The sequence below is a fragment of the Pteropus medius genome, unplaced genomic scaffold (genome assembly GCF_902729225.1).
Source record: "Pteropus medius unplaced genomic scaffold, Ma_sr-lr_union100, whole genome shotgun sequence".
Lineage (NCBI taxonomy): Eukaryota > Metazoa > Chordata > Mammalia > Chiroptera > Pteropodidae > Pteropus > Pteropus medius.
Genome location: NW_024344370.1, coordinates 11309674 through 11321134, shown reverse-complemented (window position 1 = coordinate 11321134; position 11461 = coordinate 11309674). Strand labels below are relative to the sequence as shown.

At 39.4% G+C, this 11461-nt stretch overlaps 1 pseudogene; it reads right to left on the bottom strand.

Moving 5' to 3' along the window:
* Positions 1-10734: 10734 nt before the first annotated feature.
* On the bottom strand, positions 10735-10853 carry LOC120608417 (uncharacterized; annotated as a pseudogene).
* Positions 10854-11461: the final 608 nt, after the last annotated feature.

Here is an 11461-nt window from a genome sequence, read left to right as displayed (position 1 = left end):
GGGCTCACGACCCCTGGAGGGCTACCAGAACAAGGACCTGTTTGTACTAGAAGCGAGATAACAGGCAAAAGTTTACTAACTAGGAATGAAGCAAGAGCCCAGTTACTAGAACTGAAACACATGGTCACAGTGTGCCTGGCAACAATGCTGACTTATTAAATTATCAGCTACCTTACCAGAGTAACTGAATTTCCTCACCTCAAAATAGAATCCTTTAAAGAGCCTAGGGGAGACAGAAACTAGAAATAGTGAATTAGAGGTATGTAAGTTTATCACCTCTCTTCATTCATTTGACCAATATTTCTTGAGGACCTACTATATGTTGGTCACTCTGCTAGATACTAGGTACAACAGTGAATAAGGCAGCCGACCCTGCTCCTACAGAGCTTTTTTAGAGAGGTACACAAACAAGTGAGAACTATGACAAGATATATCAAATGCTAAGAAGGAATATAGCAGTGATCAAAGGAGTTTTGTGCTTCTTTAATCAAGATACAAAGATGCAAACATATTTAAGCAAATTCAACGATATTCATTAATGGAAAGGGATCTAAAAGAGACAGAGATAGACTATGCTGGGAAGAGAGAGGATAATGAATGAATTGAGGACCTCAGGGATCCAGGAAAGGAGTGAGATCTAGAGCCTTCTAATTTTGTATGGTATTCTGTTTACCAGTAGGAATTATAGAAGTATCTCAAAAGCTCTGTGTGGCATTCTGTTTAGCAGTACAAATTATGGTGTTTCTTAAGTGCTGGTATCTTAATAAAGAATGACATATTTCTAGAAATGTTGTAAATTAATTGTACCACACTATCCAATGGAAAAGCTTTGCATTTGGAGTTGGATAAACTGATTTTAAGTTCATTATTTCCCAGCCAAATAATCTTGAGCAAATCATTTAACTTCTTTTAGCCTTGGATATGTTCAATTGTTTCCCTCTAGGACCTCAAAATGACAGAATTCTGTTCACCATAATTCTTGATTCATGACACATTCTTATCATTAGTCCACCACATTGCAAAGATTCATTCATATTACTGCACATAGGTGATATATTTTAAACTGCTGTATGATATCTCATTATGTGAATGCATATGTGGATCACTGATATATGTCACTGTTAGTAAGATGTACCAGTGGGGAAAGGAGAAAGGAGAAAAACAACTAATTAGAGCTATAAAATAAAATAATTTTCCATATGAAATAAAAGGGAATTCCTAAATGATTCCATATAAAAATAAGCTCCAGATGAATTAAAGTCTTACATGTCAAAAACAAAACATTAAAACTTTTAGAAGAAAATTTAGATGAATATATTTCAGACCTTAGGATAGGAAAAGATTTCTTAAAGAAAATACATAGAGAATTGATTATGTAAAAGATTGAAAAGTTTGAGTATATTAAAGTTAAGAATATTTTCATCAAGAGACAGCTCTAATATTCTCATTGATAAAATGGGATAACAATATCTTATAAAAGTCTAACAAGGTGAAATGAAATAATGTAAATAATACACTTAGCACAGATCCTAGCACCTAAAAAATAATAAATGGTACTTATTATTATTATTATTATTCTGAAATAACAATGCTATTGCTTATCAAACAATACTGAGTAATATGATAAGACATTTAAACCTGGCAAGCTATCTGAGAACAAGTATTTAATATCATAGTGATGGTTTGAAGAGAGAGATGATAATGTGAACTACATTATCGGTCAACAAATATTTATTGAGTATGCACGCCAACCACCATACCAGAAATTGGTCAATTTATATCAACCACTATGACTTTTTTGCCACAATCAAATACCCACACAACTTTCATACATTTATTTGTGATCAGAACAAAGAAAGGACCTCCACATGTTTCGATAATCTATGTACAGCACTAGAGAACTTTGGCACTGTCTGAGACAGAAACCCCAGAACAGTCTAACACTCAATTATTTGTGCTACTTGAGAGTAAAGTAAAAGGGATGGTCCAAAATAGTAGATACGTGTTCTCTCATTTGTTCTGTTTTGGATTTTGTGCAAATAATCAAAAGCCTCAAACCATTCTGACCCAACGATAAGGAAGCAAATGCAGAAGCAGAGCAGTCTTTTGAAGCTGTTTGATCAGCAGCTCAATAATGTCGTGGTGGTTCTCTCCATTTCTCTGCTTTGTGGCTCTGGGCTCAGAGCCACAACATGGCTAAAAGCTCTTCTGGAATGTACAAAGCCCTAAATAAAGAAAATGAAGCTGCACTGTGAAGACCTGGTTCGGGAAGTGTTAAAAAGCAATTCAGTGCCTGCTCTGCCTTTCTTTTCTAGGATTACTCCACTTCACATGTTTCATATCTTCCTCATGGGGGTTTTCTCCTACCGGGAGAAGTCAGTATAAGCTTTTAAAAACAGTAAATTGTGTCACAATAGACTTTATCATATAATTTGCCTAATAATGTGCATTTACTAAACATTTTTTGAGGTTTGGGGTACCAACGATTATTTTTTTAAGAACTATTTGCTTTAAAAGCTACCCAAGAATAGGATAACAAGCTTCATAAAATAAGAACTCACATCAAACTAACCTGGAAAAAAAAAAACCCTCAACATCTTTTAGAGAATAATTCTCCGGAAAATCATCCTGACATAGTTTATGAGGCTGACATGGATTTGGACACTGCCTTTAAAAAAAAAAATGATAAAGAGAAAAGCTACTGCCTACCACAGCATATTCTTTTTCCAAAGAGCTGTGAGTTTCCTGTTCCTAGAATCAACCCAATAATTTTCAGAATACTTTCTCTTTCTGGGAACATACTTAGAGTGGAAGTGATGCACCCAGTGTGGGTGCAGGAAGTAGGAAGGGGATTCGACTAGGAATCAAAGCCCAGCTTCCGGTTCTGGTCTATCACTTACTAGCTGTGTAAGTCTTGATTTAATAACTCTGAGTTTCCATTTTGTCATTCTTCATATCAGATCATCATCCGTCCTCCCTACTTTATTTGTGTTATAAAATAATGTTTTCAGAAGCACCTTAAAGGTTATAGCATAACCTTATACTTATTTTCTACTAAATCATGAGTTCCTTGAGGGAAGGAAGCATGTCTTAATCGTATTTGTGTATTTCACTATTCCTAGCATAGAGTTATCATTAGGTGCTGAATTAATGTTGATCTTAAATGAAAGTTCTCATGAAATAAGAGGAAAACAAAGGTCAACAGTAAAGGTTCAAGATGCCTGCTAGTTGGCATGCGACGTTTCACATCTAAAGAAGGAACTAGTAGAAGTTAAACAGCAAAAGGAATATACTCTGTAAAACTATCTGAGCAACGAAGCATTGAAAATCATAGACTCTCTTTTTGGTCACAGTTTTACATTTAGATATGAAAGCTAGTCAGGCGAGGCTGAGTATAGAGACTGAGAAACTGACAGATAGGCTCAGGATCATTTCCAAGACAAGAATTTCTCCTGGCCTCTCTACCCTGATCCTCATTCCTCCTTCTGGGAATTATTCTTCCCAAATGAACCCCAAGATTGGTAAATTTCAGAAGAATAACTGGGGCTGGCTCAGCTCAGTGTCTCCCTTTCTTCCTTCTGGGAGTCAGTTTCCAAATGTGATCTGCAAAGGAAATGTATAGCGATTGGGGAGAGAGAAAAGAGAGATGTAAGGAAGGAGAAAAAAAAGGGAACACCAAAGCAAACACAGTAGTGAGCCGAGCCAGGGAAAATGAGGAAGTTCCAGCAATGGAGGTGTCCAGTATCTTTTTTTTTTTCCCTGATTTTGTGAAAATCATCTGTTATTTGCTATGGTAACGTAACCAGCTTTGGTACCCCTAGTCCTTCAGTAAAGTCTGCCATACATCATGGCCCTGTGTGCATGATTGCCTGGGAGAATTGAAGGAAAGCGGGATGTGCCCATGTAGGGGAGATAATGTGAAGAAAAGGACAGGGTGTACAGGATGAAAGCCAAGGAGACGAGATCGAGAAAGAATTCACCAGAAGCAGGAACGTGGAGCCAGTGAAGAAACACTGGGCTAGCTACAATTCATGGGGGTGGACATTGGGCTTTCCAAAAAGGAGATAGAGGCCCAAGTCATTCTATTTGACTGCCAGCTGGAAGCGTGGCCCTAAAATGCTGGAGAAATAGGCGATATTCAGCAGCCAAAGTCTTGTTATTATAGCCTGAGAGTGTGGATGAAGCTGGAAAATGGGGGGAAATAAGCAGGGAGAGAGGTACAGAAAAAAAGTTCCTTCTTATCTTCTCTTATTTCAGGTGTCTGAGGTACAGTTGGCTATTTCTGCCTACTGGACGGCTGGATGAGACAATCTATGTTGGATTCAGGAGCCAACAGGCAAACCATTCTTCCTCCAGCTGAAGGCAGAGAATGAAGCAATTTTCCAAAGATCTGAATTTTTTTAATTACCTTGGCCCGAATTAGAGGGTAATTGCCACATCTCTGTTAAACCTGTGGATTCATGCTGCAGAGTAATTCCCCAAGTCCCTTTCCAAGCTCCTTACCTAACGTGAGTCAGGGAATATTTGGTATGTAATAGCATTTTTAATTTTATGTGAAAAATATTTCAATGGCTTGAAAACCTTAACATACTGAACAGAAATTGCATAGCAGGCATTGCCTAGCAGAATCCCAGATGCCTGGTGGCTCACCTGATATGCCATGAGCATCCTAGTACACTCTGGAGGTAAAAGCTGAACGTGGTAGCTCCATGGTCCAGGGGAAGGGGATCGTCAGGTGAGTAACTCAGGCACTGTACAGCCACGACGTGCAGAGGATCTCAGAAGAGGGACTCAACTGCCACCCCAGGCCCACATCTCAGACTGACCCTGCCCCCACACCAGCTGTGTGGACTGCCAGCTAACACTGCACCTTTTTCTCCCTCTGCAATGAAGAGAGGCTAAGGATCTCAGGCTGCTTCTCTTACTCAGATTTCTGCAGCTTCTTTTTTTAGCCCACCTCATCTTCTCCTGGTTTTGTTCAATTTTCTGCAAGCTTTTCTATCTGGCTCACTTATCTCCCTTTATCCCTCAGAACCATCTCCGGTAATTCCAGTGACTGGTGGGGACATTTTCCGTCAGAGAGCAGAGCCGAGCTGCCGCCCCCTCCTCTGCTCTGCAGCCTCTCTGACCTCGGTGGACCTGCTGCCTGGCTTTTTAGGCCATTGGAGACCTTCCCAAGGGTACCTCTTTTTCTTTTAGCTTTTTAATTTCTGGCTGCTGGGTTTTCTTTTCTTAATTACGTGTGGAACTACATTTCACACAACAAAAGCCAACCCAGTTTTCAGGTGAGTTAGGATTCTACAGGGGAATCTCATCATTTCCATTCCCTCATCAAAGCAGAGCTAAGTTTAACCCACTGTAAATATGAGAATGAAAAGGATAAATGAATGTGGTGCTGTGGAAAAGACACTAAACTAGGTGCCAGGAGACCTGGCACAGGGCCATACCCACAACTTATTCTGCTATGTGATCTTAGGCAAGTCACCTCATCCTTCTGACTTCAAAAAATTATGCCTCTTGGCCTTTCTCATGATGTCAGTGGCAGAATAAAATGCATATGTTGCCATAAACATATCTCATAAACTGTAAAGCACTGTGCAGTCTACTGAAGACCTGTGTTAAACCTGGGGACACATGGGCAGTGTACCTTTCTGAATAAACAATGTGAGCTCCACCAAAGCAAGGACTGAGTCAGCTCTTGCTCACTATTTCCTCCCAGTGCTTGGCCCATAGATGGAAGGAATGAAAGAAGGAAAGAAGGAAAGAAGGAAAGAAGGAAGGAAGGAAAGAAGGAAGGAAGGAAGGAAAAGAAGGAAGAGGAAGGAAGGAAGGAAGGAAGGAAGAAGGAAGAAGGAAGGAAGGAAGGAAGGAAGGAAGGAAGGAAGGAAGGAAATAGTGTACCCAGGAGGTATGAGTATGAAATATCAGATCCTTCCTATCTGTGAAGCCCATTGCCTATTGGTGGAAATAAAACTACCTGAAACACCACCCATGTCTTTCTTGAATTTGCATCTATGAATTGAGCCCCATTTGCATGAAAAGTGAAAAAGTTAAAGTAGACCAAGGATGTTTCTGCTTATAAGTCAAAAGCAAATGTCCTGACCTGGCATGACCCCTTGGAGATTGTTCATTTAAGTAAGCCAATGTTATAAGAGCAATATCTTATATTTTTACAGGGCTTTATAGTTCATCAAGCATTTTCAAGTACCTGACCTCATTCTGGTCTTCAATGATCATGAAGATAGGTAGGGAAGTTTATTCCTAATTTCCAGGTGAGGACACTGTTGCCCAAAGAGGTGCAGAAACCTACAGTAAATCACAAGGCCAGTAAGTGGCACAGCTGGGATTTGGACACAGTTTTGTGACTCCTCGGACCTTTCAGCTGCTAGTAGAAGACAGTGGCGAGGGTGCGTCCAGTGGGAAACCGGCAGCCTCTGTAGCAACCAAAACTAAAATGATTTTCTCTTTATTTTGCTGGAATTACTCTTATCTTGAATCCCTGGCAAGGAGACCAGATTCTCTTCTGCTAAAATAAGGACAAAAACTCCTTTTCAAGTAAAATATACAATTGGTAAATAAACATAATTTTAAACATTGGACTTCATTAATAATCAACTAATTGCAAACACCAACAGTGGTATGCCATTTCCCCCAATCCAGTTACAAACAACAGAACTGATATTAATGAGGATGAAGCAAAACCTGTGTTTATGTTGAACTCTGGTGGCCTCAGACAACCATTTAGAAGCTGCTCAGCCATAGACATCAGGAGTCATGAAATTGTTCACATTCTCTGAAACAGTAACATTACATCGAGGAATCTGTACTAAGGAAACAGTATGAAATACTGGTTGTTGAATTCTCCCTTGGGCTACAATGAGATATCATGGTATCTTTTCAATAAATTCCTTTGTTTAAGCTAGTTTGAATTGGTTTCTATTACCTGGCTCTAAAGCCATTATTATTATAAAAACATTCACACATGAAGATAGCATATATAAATATTAATATCCTCCCCTGCCTTCCTTCAAAATTGATCCCAACTGACATTTCCAACCTCGCCACCTGTTACTCCATCTCCCCACTCCACCCTCCATCAAATCAAAGCTCTAGTCATGTCAAACTTCTCACAGTTGACCACAGAAATCATAAACACCCATGTTCTTAACTTCATGGGCGTCAGAATCACCTAGAAATTAATTAAAACACAGACTGCTGACATTTAAACCCTCTCTTGCCGACTCTCTGATTCAGCAGGTCCTGTGTGAGGCCTGAGGATGTGCATTTCTAACAATTTCCAGGTGATGGTGATGCTGCTGGTTGGAAGCCACACTTTGAGAACCAGTTTATGCAGTAGTCGGTCTACCAGAATGATTTCCCTTCTCCTCCTGGCAAAATCTGTCTAGTCGTTCAAGCCCCAGCTCCTCCCTGCTTTTTACAACAATCTCTAGTCCCACCAAACTGAACTAGTTGCTTGGCCCCTGTGCTGCTTTGGGGAGAGAATAGCACTTACTACACTGTATAGTGAAAGTTAGTTGTATAATCAATGCCAGCTCCCTGCTTATTGTGAGTGTCTGGAGGGAGGGCCCAGGCTTTAGCATCTGTACCCTCAGAGCTAGCACAATGCGTGGCACACAGTAGCCATACATATATGTAAGACTGAGTTATTCCTTGCTATCTTCCTGTACCGGAAGTTATTGTTTACTCCTGTTCCCACAGGATCCATTAGCAAATCCAATGGCTACTTGTAAAAATAAAAAATAAATAAATAAATAAACGATTAGCCATGATAGAAAAAGAAGAAACATGAGCAGAATTTATTAGTTTGCCGGGCTAGTAAATATCGTCTTGCTTTGCTTTCTAAACTCCCTAATGAAGATAGCAGCTCTCAGGCAAATAAATAAAACATTAGCTTGACGACACACAGCACATCACAAGCACAGTTCGCTAATTTGCTCATTGCTAAAGGATGTTAGTCGCCTTCAAGATAATCTCTATAAATGCACTGCCCAGTCTTCCTTTCTCTTAGATAAACAGTATCGAGCTAAGCTTTTATCATTTTTAAAAATATCTTATATGTATTTTATTTCAATAATGGTCTTTTAGTAGCAAAATACCTGTCTTAATCAAATGAAAGCTATTTTTCAGTAATTGTCCTAAAAGCCAATTTCTTTTCTAGAAAAACATCCCTTTGAATCACAAATGGCTGAGCTAAACAGTGTTCTCAGAATATTAATGTGAGCTTAAGCCATTAAAATGTTATGATTAACCTTTTTAAAACCTAATTAAATTAAAATCATAATATGTGGAACAGTTTTACTGGAAGGTAAGGCTCTTTTTCAAAGAACCTATTCCAAGTCTCAAAGCTAACACCTTGAAGTGATGGTAGAAAGGAGGTTTTGCATGCAGACAAAGGGAGCCTGGCTTTGCACGTGCAGCGATTAACTTTTAGTTGTTGGTATTACAGTTAATTACTGTAGCATGCTAGAGGGCAGGGACAATTTACTTGCCTGATCACACCTAATAAGATGTATTTGCAGATGCCAGCATCTCCAGGACTTAATCAACAAACTATCAAGACAAATCAATGCCGTTAGGCCCCCTGTCCTTGTGATATCTTTTCCAAATAAAAAAGATAAAATCCAAGGGCAAGAGAGCTAAGGCTGTAGGCAACCTGCTCAAATGCATCCTTTAACTAGCATCAGACTTATCTCCCTCCCTGGGTGGCTGGAGCCACTGTGCAGGAGGGATGGTTCACCCTAAGGCCTGGTTCTATTGAGGGCAAAATTCAAGCCAGGCCCTAAAAGATTTCAAACTGGGCCCTGCCTACTTTATCTTGTGTGGGAAAAGATTGTCACCCTCAAGATATTGTACTCACCTCTCATTACACAAGGAATGAATTTCTTTCCCTTTATTTGATAATCTACACTTGGGTCCAGTGAATAAATTTTTTAAAGGAATTATCTGTGATACAGAAAAGACTGGCAAATTCCACAAAATAGCATACCTGAGTTTCAACCCTGTTTCTTTATGGGTCCCCAAAACAAGGATGTAGGATTGGCATTCATGCATAGGCACACAAAATAAAAAAGGGGCTACTGTTACAAAGCCAGAGTGAATGGAGGGGTGCAGGTGACAGTAGTAGCCAGCCTGGGGCCACTGAAAGCTGAACTAAGATCGTCTTTGGCTCACGGGTTATCTGTTCTGAATAATGAAAGGTGACCATGATTAGCACGAACACCTAGATCTCTAGATAGTCCAGTCGTCTATTTATCCCTTCATTCACTCAACACATAAGTATTTGTCGAACACCTCCTCCATGCCAGGCATTGTAGTGAACGTGTTCCTGGCTCACTAAAAGTGAACAGTGAAACTGTGAGCTCTTGATACTTTGCACAGGTCCCATCTTGGGCAAAACTGCTTAAATGACAAAGCTGAGAATCTTCACTGGCTTCCAAAAGATGGCACCACCCTAAGGTGATACACATCTCTTCCATTCATATTCTATTGGTGAGAACTAGTTATATTGCCACACCTATCTGCAACGAAAGCTGGGAAATGTCATCTTCATTCTATGCCCAGCTAAAATGTAGGGGTTCAAGTAACAGTTGAAAGAAGGTGAAAACCAATATTACTGTCCTTGCAATAGTAAGATATTTGCTTTTCTAAAAAAAGGCTTTCGTGTCCTAATCAAACTGATGAGGCAAGAATTTAGGGCCTCCCCATAAACCAGAGAAATGGAGGGTTGCCCAGAATCCAAGAGCCATGCAGGAAAATTTCTCAACTGGAATTCGACCCTACTTCAAGGCATCACAGTTAGGTACAGGTCTCAGGCCCCTAGAAGACTGACAGGTGAACCATGGAGGCATCATCATTCATGTAAACTTCAGAAAAGACAGTGCTGTCCTATTCAGGAACATGTGGACCTTTTTAAAGTTTGAAAATAAAGGCACATTCTGCAGAATTATCCCTGATTTACATTTTCCTAATAGAACATTTCTTCATATCAGGAAGGAAAACTTTTCTTCTACCCTCTTATGTTCAGTATTTTGGGGGCCTGCAAATTAAACTGACACAGGTCAGATCAGCAAGGTAGTTTATTCACTTACATATATGGGAGCTCACAAAGTGGCTCAAAGAAGTGGAAAGAAATTAGAGCTTAACTACATCTTAATAAAAGCAGGAGTTTGGGGTTTCAAGGGACAATAAATAGTGAGGAACGACTGAGAAATCTATGAGGAAACTAATGAAAGATAAGGTTTGTTTTACTAAGGTCTATTTATGCATCCAATGCTGACTTCTCATCTCCAGTAACAAGAGTTACTCTTTCCCCTGGTATGAGAAGCCTTCCTTAAAGGGGGTTTTATGAGAGCTGAACTTTTTTTTGGAAGGTTCTGCTTTTAGGCAGAAAAGGGGAGCACAGAAAAAGCCTCTTTCTGCATTTGTTGATTTTTCAAATGCCTTCAGTTCAAAATAATCCTTAGGTCACAATGGCATATTCTGGATCCTTTCATAGGTCATACCAAATTTTATATATTCAATTACTTTGAAAGAAAGAAGGAAGGAAGTATAAAAGGAAAGAAGAAAGGAAAGCAGGCACTGACTATGACAACATACTCTTCAGGAAATGTATGAATTTTATTTTTTTTACTTTTTAGGCGAGGCAACCCTTGGTTGACCTCACAGATTGCGAGGACCTTGTCAGTTCACAATCCCTTATTTTTTTATTTTTTATGCCTACAGCACCTGGTCTTCCTAGGTGGTCTCCCATCCAAGTACTAACCATGCCCGACCCTGCTTAGCTTCCGAGATCAGACGGGATCAGGCTTGTTCAGGGTAGCATGGCCATAGACCAGGAAATGCATGAATTGAAAAAAAACGTGTGTGCATTCTTAAAACTCAAAGTACATTTTTAACAAAACAATGTGTGGGGAAAGACTTAGTTACATTCCAAGTACAATTTTTAAGATTTCATATTCAGTGTCATCCATTCTCTGCCTGTTGTATCCTTGACCTGAACAAATTTCCATAAGCCTTGAATAATTTGACCTGTTTTTTGCTTACTATTGGACAAGTTTCCTAAAATTTGAGCAAGTGTTGAAGAAAAACTTGAAGAAAGTAAAGCCAGAGAGAAAAGGCATGACACTGGAAGAGAAGGTTTTTGCTGCACACAGAGCAGTTGTCAGTGACCACATTAATGGTCTGAGATTAAGAAGAAATGTTTTAAGCATTTACATTCTCATATGATCTTCTAATTACCATGCTTCAGTTATGTTTTAGGAAATTGATTTGAGATTTGGAATTGCTATGTAACAGTGTAATTTTCCCATTTCAAATAATAAAGAATGGGCTCTGGTTAGCATTTTTATGCAGAACATCTGATGTTTAGAAACAGATTGCTGATGTTAAGCAGGAGGTGCCTGTATTTTAGAAACTGGATAGGAAATAACGCACTGTAGCT